Raw genomic sequence first — 13,540 nt, 5'->3', positions numbered from 1 at the left:
CCAAAGTTCTGTGCGCTGATGCATGCTAGAGGCCAATGAGCAGGGAACAGGTTGTAGTGCCAGGGACTGTGGACGTTGGCCGTGCCAGGAGAGCATGGCATGGCATATGTGGCTGCAAGCCACTGCAGCAATATGACTATTGAGCATGGGAAGTGCTAGGACCTTTTATGGTCATTTGTTTATTGTTACCAGGCCCAAGCCTGTGCATGCTGTTCTATAGTGTTTGATGCCAGTAAAGACACTGTGTTGTAATTGGAAGACCTGCCTCAAGAGTCCTTATTTCAAGTACCTGTCTTACAATATGTATACATATCTATCTATCTATCTATCTTTCTATCTATCTATCTATCTATCTATCTATCTATCTATCTATCTATCTATCTATCTATCTATCAATGTACTAGTTGTAAGAGTCACTGTGAAATGTAGCATGTAGATATTAATTTATAGTACTGTATTTGTACAGTCATAAGTAGCAGTGTGAAAATACAACAAGGAGCCTATTTATAATCTCCAGTTTCAGAGAAAAATGCAGAAAACTGCCATTCCCTCAAGTTTTTTTTGTCATTGTTATTATGGGCAGCATTTATCAATGGCTTTATCTCTTACATAGGATAGGCTTCACAAGGACATTGCTGTGCCTATATTCTCAGAGAGAACAGGGAGGGAGGCATTCATTTTGCTGGCTGTTGGGTTACCGGCTGTCAGCATACTGACGCCGGAATCCCGACACCCGGTGAACTACCTGCAGTCAGAATTCCAATCGGCGGACAGAATGCCCACTTGGGTGGTGGTCCACGCCACCACCCAAGGGGGAATACAACCCTGTGGGGAGCAAAGGTTGCCACCGGTCTCGAAGCATGGTGAGTGCAGCGAGCCTGAGAGGGGACATGCTGCGCTTGCCGATGGTATTCCGTCTGTCGGGATAGCGGTGTCGGTCTCCTGACCGCCGGGTTACCGACAGCCAGCATATCATACTGAATCCAACAGGGATATTTTGTAATTTTACAGGGTCAAATTCCCATAGAGAGGGAAAAGGAAGGAGAAACCAGATATATTTAAGGTGCACTCAACCCAATTGTCAATTGTTTGATGTAGTCATTGTAAACAGAAATGTATAACTTGGATATACATTTCTGTTTACAATTATTATTGTCAAGCTCCAATTATTTTTATATATTTTTTAATTTAGAGCTTTCAGGCTCAAGCCAATGCCATCTTTAGTTAGCAGACCATTTTATGGAGACTACATGGGGAAAAGGTATTTTTTCAGATCCTTTCAGATCCTTTCCAGATCCTTTCCTGTATCTGCGGCTCTTCCTCTAGTTCCCACTCATCCATGTCAGCAGAGCAACATAGTACTTTATCTCTAGAAAAAGGTAAACACTTCTTAATTTAATAAAAATGACAGAAAATATTTTAATGCCCATTTTTGAAATGTACACTTTAGCACAACTTTATTAACATTTTGATATTAACACTTAGCATGATTTACAGTTTATGAGGTCACATTGTTCTCTTTCATTTGTCATGCTCTCTTCACCTTTTTTCCACCATCCTTGCAACTGCATTTTTAGATGCATGGCTGCCTGTGTCATGCCGGAGTTTGACTAGCCACCTGCTGTTACCTCCACGGCACACCCACCGAAAATTTCTTTCTCTGTGTTCTAAATTGATTTGCAAGAGGTAAACCATCAGCATAGGCGTGCGCAACGGGGGTGCCTGGTGCGCACAGGCACCCCCTAATGTCCGGCACCCCCCCGCACACACGCGCATGCCTGTTGCTGCTGCCGCCGATTCCCTTCTTAGTCTGACACTGAACCTGAAGGGAGGAGAGTGCTGTGCACGTCTCTCCTGCCCCTCACTGTGTGTCCTCGTCTCCAGCAGTCATTTACAATGTCTCTTGGCTGTCAGCCATTCAGAGCTCGCGGACCGGCTCTTGATTGGCTGCCGGCACGTGAGCCTTGATTGGCTCACAAGCCAGCGCCATATTTCAAATGGCCGCCTGAGACAGTCAGGGACTCAGTGAAGTGAGGTACAGGAGAGACATGCGCTGCGCTCTCCTCCCCTCAGTGGCAGAGACGGAAATCGGCGGCACTGGCAACAGAGGAGGGAGAGCACAAATGGGAGCATATGTATCTGGCACCACTGGGGGCATTTATGTATCTGGCACCACTGGGGGCATTTATGTATCTGGCACCATTGGGGGCATTTATGTATCTGTCACCACTGGGGCATACGTATCTGGCATCGCTGGGGGCATTTGTGTATCTGGCACCACTGGGGGCATATGTATCTGGCACTGCTGGGGGCATTTATGTATCTGGCACCACTGGGGGCATATGTATCTGGCACCGCTGTGGGCATTTGTTTATCTGGCACCTCTGGGGGCATGTGTGTATCTGGTACCGCTGGGGGAATGTGTGTATCTGGCACCACTGGGGGCAAGTGTGTATCTGGCACCGCTGGGGGCAAGTGCGTTTCTGGCACCGCTGGGGGCAAGTGTGTATCTGGCACCGCTGGGGTTATTGAGTAAGGTGCACCGCTGCGGGCATATGTTTATATTGCTTTGAGTGCCAATAGATGTTGCTAGACATGCCCAATAGGTGGTGCTAGATACGCCCAATAGGTGGTGCTAGACACGCCCAGTAGGTGGTGCTAAACACACCTTTCCGACGGTGTACCCCCTAATAAAATGTTCTGCGCACGCCTATGACCATCAGGACGCATCCGCAGTGACTCATGCACAGGCTTAAAACATTGTCTGCTTGTGTCCACCATTGTCATTGCATCCACCTCTGAATCAGGCCCAGTAAGATATCTGTCAAGAGTACATTGGGGCAGATGTATTAACCTGGAGAAGGCATAAGGAAGTGATAAATCAGTGATATGTGCAAGGCTATAAAGGCACCAGCCAATCAGCTCCAGTATGTAAATTAACAGTTAGGATCTGATTGGCTGGTGCCTTTATCACCTTGCACACTGGTTTATCACTTCCTTATGCCTTCTCCGGGTTAATACATCTGCCCCATTGTTTCTTGTGAGAAAGGCTCCCATGTATGCTTTTGTTTATCTCACAGTTTTCATGACATCATAAATAGGACCCTAATTATTGGTGATTGCTGAAATCTTTTGACATTACTTGTAGATTACAGTATGTCTCCACTAGCTCTGAAAACCAGTGTTATTTATCAAAGTTACTGTAGCTGATTCCAAATTTTTTTAAAGTGAAAAAAAATGTGAAGACTATTCCAAGTAGCAATAAATGCAATAAAGAACACATGTGTTAATAAGTATACAGATCTGCCAACTTGAACGGTTTTTTTAGATACTTAATTTGCCTGCACACATTATAGAGAATATTAGCATTACTTAATCTGGCATTTTGCAGTATGCTTATAACACGGAACACTAATGGCAGATTTTAATAAAAGGAATTGGGGTGATAAAAGTAAAGCCATTACACGAGATAGAAGTCTGGAGTAACGGAATGCTGCACATTCCAATGAACTTAAGGAGATGTTTTTGCTTTGTGAAAACTTAAACCCAGAGGGTGGAATATATCATTTTTTTAGCTTGCCAATTTTACAAAGGGGGCACATATACTATTTTATGATAAAAGAGGACACATGTATAAATGTTTTAAAGGAAGGGGACACAGAAATTAATTTAATTTAATAAAGTGCATGCAGTTATTTTATTTCTACACAGGGTCCCACCAGCAGGGGGAAACAGGAAAGGCCTATCCTTCCCAAGGTGGCAATGGAAAGTAGCATCAGTTTGGATCCAAATAATAGAATGGTGTGGTTTTCACTTAACCCCTGGCAATTTTATGATTTCAAACCTGTTGCACATCTCCAGTGATTTCAGTTTACAAACAACTGTACAGTATTGCGCATATGGAGGTTTGGAGATTTAATTATCTGGCGATATAAGACAATATGCAGGAATATTGAACTCTCCATTAAAACCAGCTGTTAAATTACCACCCAAAGTTTTCGCAGTTTCAGGTGTGCGTTAAAAACACAAATTTTCATCAAGCCTACACCAGCCTTGCTCCTAAATCACCACTTTACTCTCCTACTTTGACCTGCTCTTCTCCCCAGTTCACCATCTAAACATTCATCCATCACCTTAGCATGAAAGTTCGGAAATGTAGGGCCCTCCTTTTTCATGTTCGACCCCTAGCACTACACATGCCACCAGTTTTCTTATCTCCTACTTCCATTCAGTGACTCTCATGCTTTGTGCTCACCCATACTGTACATTGGGTTCAATCTCGCTGAGTGCAGAACTCCATTTAACTCTCTATGACCCACCTCTGGATGCCAATCAAGATACAGTAAGTTGGTTTACCTTTGCACCTTGTCCGTATCCTACCTAGGGGGATATCCAATTATCCCCGTTAAAACATCGGGTCGGAAAAACGTCCGTTTTTTCCGATGTTTCACCGATTTTTTTTTTTTTTTACAGTCTATCCAGATGGATCGCCTGTGTGTTTTCGTGTGAAACAGCCCCGTTTTCGGACAAAAACGGGGCTGTTCCCGGGGATTCTATCTAATTAGCACGGTAAGCCGGGGATTCTATCTAATTAGCCCTGATAAGCCGGCGCATGCCGAGGCTTATCAGGGATTTTGTTTCACCTGTCTCCGGCAGGCGAAACAAAATCCCTGATAAGCCTCGGCATGCGCCGGCTTATCGGGGCTAATTAGATAGCCCCCAGCGGGACAATTAGCCCTGGTAAATTACCGGGGCTAATTGGATATCCCCCTTAGTCTGTTGGTTTATTACTCTGTGTTTCTGTAAATTTAAATCTTAACATTGATTTATTTTAAGTACATTTCAGGTTTTTTTTTTGCATGTTCTTGGTATGGCACACTGGGCAAGGGGTGGCATCTTATAAATCAGGATGATGATGATGATAATAATAATAATAATAATAATAATAATATTTGTATGAGTTTAGTTGGTTGATGAACAAATATGAAACATGTAGATGCAGATGGGTCTATGTTTTATGCTCTGCTCTAGGTCTCAGCATTATCACAATCAAAACATCTACAACATGGATTGAAGCTTTTATGGATATGTTGGGATGGTGCACAACAATATTTGTTTTAGATATATATTCACATAGTAACATAGTATCTAAGGTTAAAGAAAGACAATTTGTCCATCGAGTTTAACCTATTTGTGGTCTCCTATGCAGTATTATTTGTGGACTAATTTTGTCTGATGTTGATGTCAGCCGTTGTGTTTTATTCCTCTTTTTTTTAATAACTATAGTGCGTGACTATGTACCATAACCCTGGATATCCTTATCCACCAGGAATTTATCTAACCCATTCTTAAAGGTGTTAACTGAGTCCACCATTACAACTCCCTCAGGCAGGGAATTCCAAACATGTATTGTCCTTACTGTGAAAAAACCTTTTCGCCACTTTGTGCGGAATCTCCTCTCCTCTAACTTAAGCGAGTGACCACGTGTTCTCTGTGCTGATCTTACCAAAAACAGGTTCTGCGCAAGATCTGTGTATTGTCCCCTTATATATTTGTAAATGTTGATCATGTCCCCTCTTAATCTGCTCTTTTCCGGTTTAAACATGTTTAGCCTTGCAAGCCTTTCTTCATATTCCAGCATCTCCATGCCCTTAATTAGTTTGGTTGCCCGCCTCTGAACCTTTTCTAGCTCCAGGATATCCTTTTTGTAGTATGGTGCCCAGAATTGTACACAGTATTCAAGATGTGGCCTCACTAGTGATTTATATAATGGGAGTATAACACTCTCGTCCCTTGCATCAATTCCCCGTTTTATGCATGGTAATATCTTATTAGCCTTCTCTGCTGCAATCCTACTTTGGGTACTGCTGCTTAGTTTGCTATCTATGTGAACACCTAAGTCCTTTTCCAGTAAAGAATCCCCTAATATTACCCAATTTAGTATGTAGGTTTTATTTTTGTTCTTGCTACCATAGTGCATTACCTTACACTTGTCTGTATTGAAGCTCATTCTCCATTTTGCTTCCCATGCTTCTAGTTTAACTAAGTCATTCTGAAGAGACTCACCATCCCCCTCCATATTTATAACCTTACACAATTTGGTATAATCTGCAAAAATTTACACCATGCTCTCTAGACCTACTGTTAGGTCGTTAATGAAAATGTTGAACAATAGTGGTCAAAGTACAGACCCTTGTGGCACACCACTTAGCACTTCAGTCCAATTTGAAAATGATCCATTAACCACAACGCTTTGCTCCATATTATCTAACCAATTTATGACCCAAGTGCATATTGTGCTCCCTAGCCCTATTTCTTCTGGCTTATAAATAAGTCGCATGTGTGGTACTGTGTCAAAAGCTTTGGCAAAGTCTAAAAAGATTATATCCACCTCCTTACCCTGATCAAGGTTCGAACTTACTTTTTCCTAAAAGCCAAGTAAGTTGGTTTGACATGATCTGTCCTTCACAAATCCATGTTGGTTCCTTTTAATGATATTATTGGTTTCTAGGAACTTCTGAATACTATCCTTTAGAATACCTTCCAATACTTTCCCCACTATAGATATAAAACTAACTGGTCTATAATTACCCAATTCAGCTTTGCTTCCTTTTTGAATATTGGCACTACTTACGCTATACGCCAGTCTTTGGGAACCATACCTGATATAACTGAATCTTTGAAGATCAAAAATAGCGGTCTTGCTAGTTCAGAGTGAAGCTCCTTAAGAACCATTGGGTGAATTCCATCGGGACCAGGTGACTTATTAATCTTTAAATTTTTAAATCGGTTACAGACTACCTCCTCACTTAAATAAGCACTTAGCAGTGGGACATTATCTTTGTTGAGATTGTGTGTTAGTCCCTGCATTTGGTCCTCTCTTGTAAATTCCGTTGAAAAAAACTAATTTCATCTAGTATTGTCATGAGCCATTTGTCCGCTTTTTAATTGTACTTCCCATCCATGTGTGTCCCTCTTTCTTCCATCTTTCCTGTCTTATCCCTTATCTGGCTCATCCGTCTAGCTCTCCCGCACTTGTCCTGTCTCTATTTTATTTCTCTATCTCCTGTTTATATTATCTCTCTCTCTCATCTATCTGTATCTCTGTCCTCATGTCTTATCCCTTATCTGGCTCTCACCTTCTTGTCCTGTCTATTTTTTATCTCACTCTCCTGTTCCACTGTTTTCTCTCTTTCCTGATGTGCTATGTGATATAGTGGGAGATGTAATAAGCCTTGGAGTGTGAAAAAGTGGAGAGAAATAAAGAACCAGCCAATCAGCTCCTAACTCCCGTGTTACAGGGGATGTGGTTGGGATGCTGGCGCTCGAAATACCGCGACCAGAATCCTGACATGTGGCCAAAATCCTGGGGCTGGAATTCTGACATCAATTGAAATATATTGATGCAGAAAACTCGACCGCCAGCATCCCAATCGTAAGTATGATGGGGTCTCAGCAATTTTCGCATCGGGGGATGGCTGGGTTTAGGGTTAGGCTGAAGGAAATGGAGGGTTAGGCTGCGGGGAAGGGGAGTTAGGTTTAGGCAACCCTGGGGAGAGTTAGGGTTAGGCTGTTGGGGAGAGAAGATTAGGGTAAGGCTGCAGGAAGGGGTGGTTAGGTTTAGGCACCACATGGGAGGTTTAGGGTTAGGCTGTAGGGGGAAGGTTACGGTTAGGCAATGGGAAGGGAGGGTTGGGGTTAGGGGGTAGTGTGAGAGGATAAGCATACTTACCTGACCCCTGTCGAGATTCTGAGGATTGGGATGTTGAGGTCGGTCCTTTGACTGCCAGCATCCCAACCGCCGGTAATTCGTATCACTCCCGTTACGGGATGTGTTTTTTTTTAAATGGCAAGAGCTGATTGGTTGGTAGTTTATCTCTCTCCAAGGCTTAGTACATCTGCTCTTATAGCCCATTATATCGGTCATGAGTGATACAATATTGATATATTGATACCTGACTGTCACTTTAGGCCAATGCCCAGTCATTACCCAGGTATGCCCATCACTTTGCTGCTCCATTTCTAATAACATCTGATCTGATTGCAACAGCACCTTTGTGCAACACTCAGGGTATTGCATGAACGGTGGAAGATCTCAGAAGTTTTTGGCGAATGCACAGTAGCTAATAATGACCCAATATGTAAATACTGGCATTGCATGTGGTTTGAGTGTGACTCATGCACATAATGTGTTTAACAAATGGAAGCTACCAGTCCTGACCCTGTGTAACCCAACAGGAAGCAATCTCCCCATTAAAGAACTAGACATGCAATGATAAATGTAATCACCAAGATTTAAATGGTCATAGGCATGCTTACATGTTAAATGAAACCACATGGATGTATATCTTGCAGAGCCTAAAAGCAAAGTGGTTAAACATGAAGCTTAAGAAGCTCTTTGAAGAAAAAAACCCAACCAGGATTAATGCTTAGATAGAGAAATCATTAACTATTTCATGACAACCTTTCCCGTACAATTCTGGATTTTATTTTTAGTTTACAGATGTAAAATTTATAAATATATATTGTTTTTCTCTGGGGTTTTCTGGTTGCACAGTTTGGAATGAATATATTTGTATGCTAAGGCCCAGATTTATCAAGCCTTGGAGAGTGATAAATTGCACAGTGATAAAGTACCAACCAAACAGCTCCTAACTTTCATGTTAGAGGCTGTGTGTGTGTGTGTGTGTGTGTGTGTGTGTGTGTGTGTGTGTGGGGGGGGGGGGGGGGATGTACTAAGCAGTGATAAAACTGGAGATGTGAGCCAGTAGAGAAGTTGTCCATTGCAACCAATCAGCATTTATGTACAGATGTAGCCACCTTTATCTTGAGTGGCCGCGGCGGTTGTCCCGTTCGACCATACGCAGCGTACTGTGGCGTAGCGAGGCGCGCCTAGCCACAGAGAGGCTATCTAATCGCACGGAGACAGACATTTGACGTTTGGCGTTACCTTTACGTGTAATACCTGCGATCAGCCACCAGATGTCGCTTTTTACAATCACCACTGCGCATGCGTGTGGTCTCCCGTAAAATACAATACTGACATACATAATAAGGACTACTTTACTAAGGCGTCTCATTACGCTGCATACAGCAAATACTGTACTCATTACGCTGCATTATTTAATACAGTACTGTATATACAGTACGACACCGACGCAAATACAGTAGTACAGCATACAGTATATGATCCATCTACAATACTTTATGAATACTGTATGTGAGCGTCCAAGTCCCGCAGACAAAACACAGTACTGTAAAACCAGTAGTGTACACTGTCGCAAATGGATGTGTGTTACAAGTTCACTATTGCCTCTCAAGATTAGGAATTTTCTACAGTATGTTATCGTCCTAATCCCGTAGCCATTACAGCATAATCAAAACCAACGGATTTATACATTTGTCTGCGGCGAAGTGGTGAAGTGTTTCGCTTCCTATACTCAGAGTCCAGGGTTCGATTCCTTAAGTACGAATGCATGTTACTGTAGTTTTTTTCAGACACTTTATTATTTTTTTTATTCACATACTGTAAACCAGGGCATACAGTAGCTGCATGAGCGGTTCTATGCGATCGAGTCCGGTGTACCATAATGTGCAGGTTCTATGCAGGTTAAGGTACTATGCTCCGTACACAGTACACATACAATTCTGTAGCTGGGCAGACTGAATAGAAATGGCTACCACCTATGACTCCTTGCCCCACAGAGGCCCTAGGCTACGGAGCAAGTAATAGTCCAGATTGTACAGACTATGGGGCAATGCTGAAGGAGCGTCACAATCCCCTAGCTAAAATACACAGTATGCATATTATGGTACACCGGACTCGATGACATACTGTAGCACACTGGCAAAATGGCCGCCGCCCCTGAACCCTTGTGCAGGTTATGGGGCAATGCTGAAGGAGCGTCACAATCCCCTAGCCAAAATACACAGGGGAGGGATAAGCCACTGTAGGATTGCATACAGTATTACGGTACACCGGACTCAATCGCATAGCACACTGTCAAAACGACCACTACCCATGAACCCCCACCTCCTGAACCCCCACCTCGTGGCATGCAGCAGTTGGGTATGGAATGAGAAATGGCATAAGCTGTGCAGGCTACGGGGCGATGCTGAAGGAGCGTCACAATCCCCTAGCCAAAATACACAGAGATACTGTAAGCGAGGTCTATGCACATTACAGTACTGTACGTTACACCGGGCTCGGTCGCATAGCAAACTGACAAAACACAAGTTTTACAGTACATACAGTAAAGCAGGCCAAAGCTGCAGGAGAGTTTCTACTGTAAAGGTTCTATGCACCGTACGGTAATGTACACATACCTGTACAATTCTATAGCAGGGCAGACTCAATTGAAATGGCTACCGCCTGTGACTCCTACAGTAGCTCCTAGGAGGCACTCAGCTATGGAGCAAATAACAGCACAGATTTTGCAGGCTACGGGGCAATGCTGAAGGAGCGTCACAATCCCCTAGCTACAATACACAGGGGTGATAGAGATAATCGAGTGGCTGGAGGGGGGTCCCCTTGATTTAAGTGGCCCCCACTCCTCCAGGGTACTCCGGCCAGGTGTGACTAGTTGGGTATTTAATTCCATGGCCGCAGGGACCGGTATAAAAGTCTCCCCCGGCTGTGCATTATCTGTCCAGCTAGTGGAGCCCAGTGCTGATTCAAAAAATATGGGGAACCCCTACGCTTTTTTTGTCCCCCTTATTTTTTGCACCAGGACCAGGCGCAGAGCCCGGTGCTGGTTCTAAAAAGATGGGGGATCCCGTGTCCATTTTTTCCGTATTCCTTCCGGAATTCGACTGCAATTGCATATACAGTACTGTACCCCTTAATGTCACTGCTTACAGTATACAGTATTTAGACATGAGCTTGTGTACAGTATCTGTCATGAGGTGCTTTTTTCACTGACACTATAACTTTTTTCTATTGTGATATACTGTACAGAGGCGGCAAACTAGCCAAACGGGAATAATCAGCTTCTGCAGAATAAAATGAGATGCTACAGTACATGCCTATATTCTGTGAGTGACTGCGGCTCTATGAAATTAAATCAGAAAATTTAAATATGAAATGCATTACTAATGTGTGGCATTACTGTACTGTATGTGTATAAGGTGTACTACAATATTTTCTGGTGTAACATAAGGAAAGGGCACTACTGCATGGTCTAATGCAGTGGTTCTCAAACTTGGTCCTCAGGACCCCACACAGTGCATGTTTTGCAGGTAAACCAGCAAGTGCACAGATGTATTCATTACTAACTGACACATTTTAGAAGGTCCATACAGTAGGTGGAGCTAATTTTTTCACTTGTGATTCTGTGAGACCTGCAAAACCTGCACTGTGTGGGGTCCTGAGGACTGAGTTTGAGAACCTGTGGTCTAATGTAAATAAAGATGAATGTGGTGGGGTGTAATGTGAATAAGGGGCATTACTGTTAGGAGTAATGTGGTACTATGATATGATGTCATGAGAATAAGAGACACCACTGCATGATATAATGTGAATAAAGTTGCAGTACTGTGTTGTGTCATTTCATCTTCGGGTATTATTGTGTTACCATGCCCCTTCCCAGCAAGAACATACTGTACACTGTTTTGGGCTGGCACTAAATGTGCACATTGTTCTTATTTAGATTATAGGGGGTAGGAGCGCCAAAATGGGTGATGGTGCTGGGAAAGGGGTGCAGGGTTAGAGGCGGAACTACGTAGCATCTGTGCAAGAGGGCATCAGCCAAAATCTAGCCTAGGGCATCATGTTGGTCAGGTTTGGCTCTGATAATACTGTATACTGTACTCTTACTGTACTTTGCATTCAATACAGATACTGTTTGCACACAGGTTTTACATGAATCATTGGCAATGCTGCAGGAGTGTCTCATTAGGCAATCTAAAATATACCACGACTATGGGTGGGGATACAGTAGGGAAGTTCTGTCACCATAAGCTGTCTGCTGTGTATAGCATATTTCCATCTGAGATGCATTTGTGTGTTTGTAATAAGAAAAAAACATTTTACTGTACATTTAGTGGATACAGTATTTCTCCCCCATAATGACGTATCATACTGTACAGGTACCCTCATGTACTGTACCGTACCATACTGTAAAATTGAATATTTATTGGAAAAACATCAATATTAATGTAAAAATAAAGTATTACAACATCCGATTCCATGTACTGCACTGATCAAAATGTACAGTACTCTTATTCAGGACTTATAAAACTGAAAATAACTGTTCATACAGTACACATCAATAACATTACTACTGTATAATATTCTACATTAGTTTATGCAATAATCAGACAAAGGCAATTTTATCATTTTTTTTAATAATGCACCAATTTAAAATTTTAAACAGAAAATACAGAACTACATATTTGTGGCTTGACCATTTCTTTCAACTACAGCAGGTAATACTTTATACAGGTGATTTATATAATTATTACAATGTTCAGGTGTGAGTACTTCTAGCCAAAATTTCTTTATCCCATCCACCAGTTGCTGTTTTGTTGTTGGCTTTGCAACACTCCTAACGTACCTCTTCAATTGAGCCCACACTAATTCGATTGGGTTCATGTCTGGTGATCTATATAAAAATAAAAAAAAAGCGTATAGAAAAAATTAATTACATTACAGTAAATAGAGAAAATTAAACATACAATATTGTACTGTTTATTAAACAAAAATTTTTTTACAGTACTAGAGTGCTATCCAAAATTTTACTTGTACACTGTTGAAAGAATACTCACTCTGGTGGTGTGCGTTCCCAATTCATACCTTTCTCTTCCATAAATTTGGCTGAGGCGGAGTGTTTAGGATCATTGTCTTGGAATATCCTATGGTGAGTTGGGTAATATTTATTCACAAATGGCACCATACATTTCTCTACTATTGTTTCTTGGAAATATTTCTTATCCATGATTCCTACAGAAATCAAAAAATGTTGTTCATTAATAAGCAACTCCTTTTATTGTGCAGTTACACGTACTCTACAGTACAACATGTATTTTTACAGAACACAGGCACAGAATAAAGTATAGTACTGTACCTTCGAAAAATAATAGGGGACCAGCTCCTAATCGTGATATGCCTCCCCATACATGGACTTTCAATGGATGCTTTGGGCGTGGTTTTAAAGAGATATGGTTACGTTTCCTGAATGACATTCTGGAGAACCGCTCAAGGGCAACAGACGATTCATCTGTGAAAATGACATCATCAAATGTTTCACCACTCTCAATCCATCGCCGTGCCTGTTCCACTCTCTTTTCTTTATTCACATCTCTTATCATTGGAGATATCCTGTGAAGAGCCAAAAATAATGAAATCAGATACAGTTATGAAATTACAGATTTACAGATTACTGTATATACAGTAGACTGTATGTGCAGTATACTGTATTATATACCTACTGTATACATTAAACTGTACATACAGTACATTAAGTTACATACAGAGTAATATATATATACATACTGTACATACACACAAACACACACACACAGTATACAGTATGTAATCATC

The sequence above is a fragment of the Pseudophryne corroboree genome, chromosome 4 (assembly GCF_028390025.1).
Source record: "Pseudophryne corroboree isolate aPseCor3 chromosome 4, aPseCor3.hap2, whole genome shotgun sequence".
NCBI classification, from domain to species: domain Eukaryota; kingdom Metazoa; phylum Chordata; class Amphibia; order Anura; family Myobatrachidae; genus Pseudophryne; species Pseudophryne corroboree.
Note: the sequence above shows the minus strand (reverse complement) of the source record.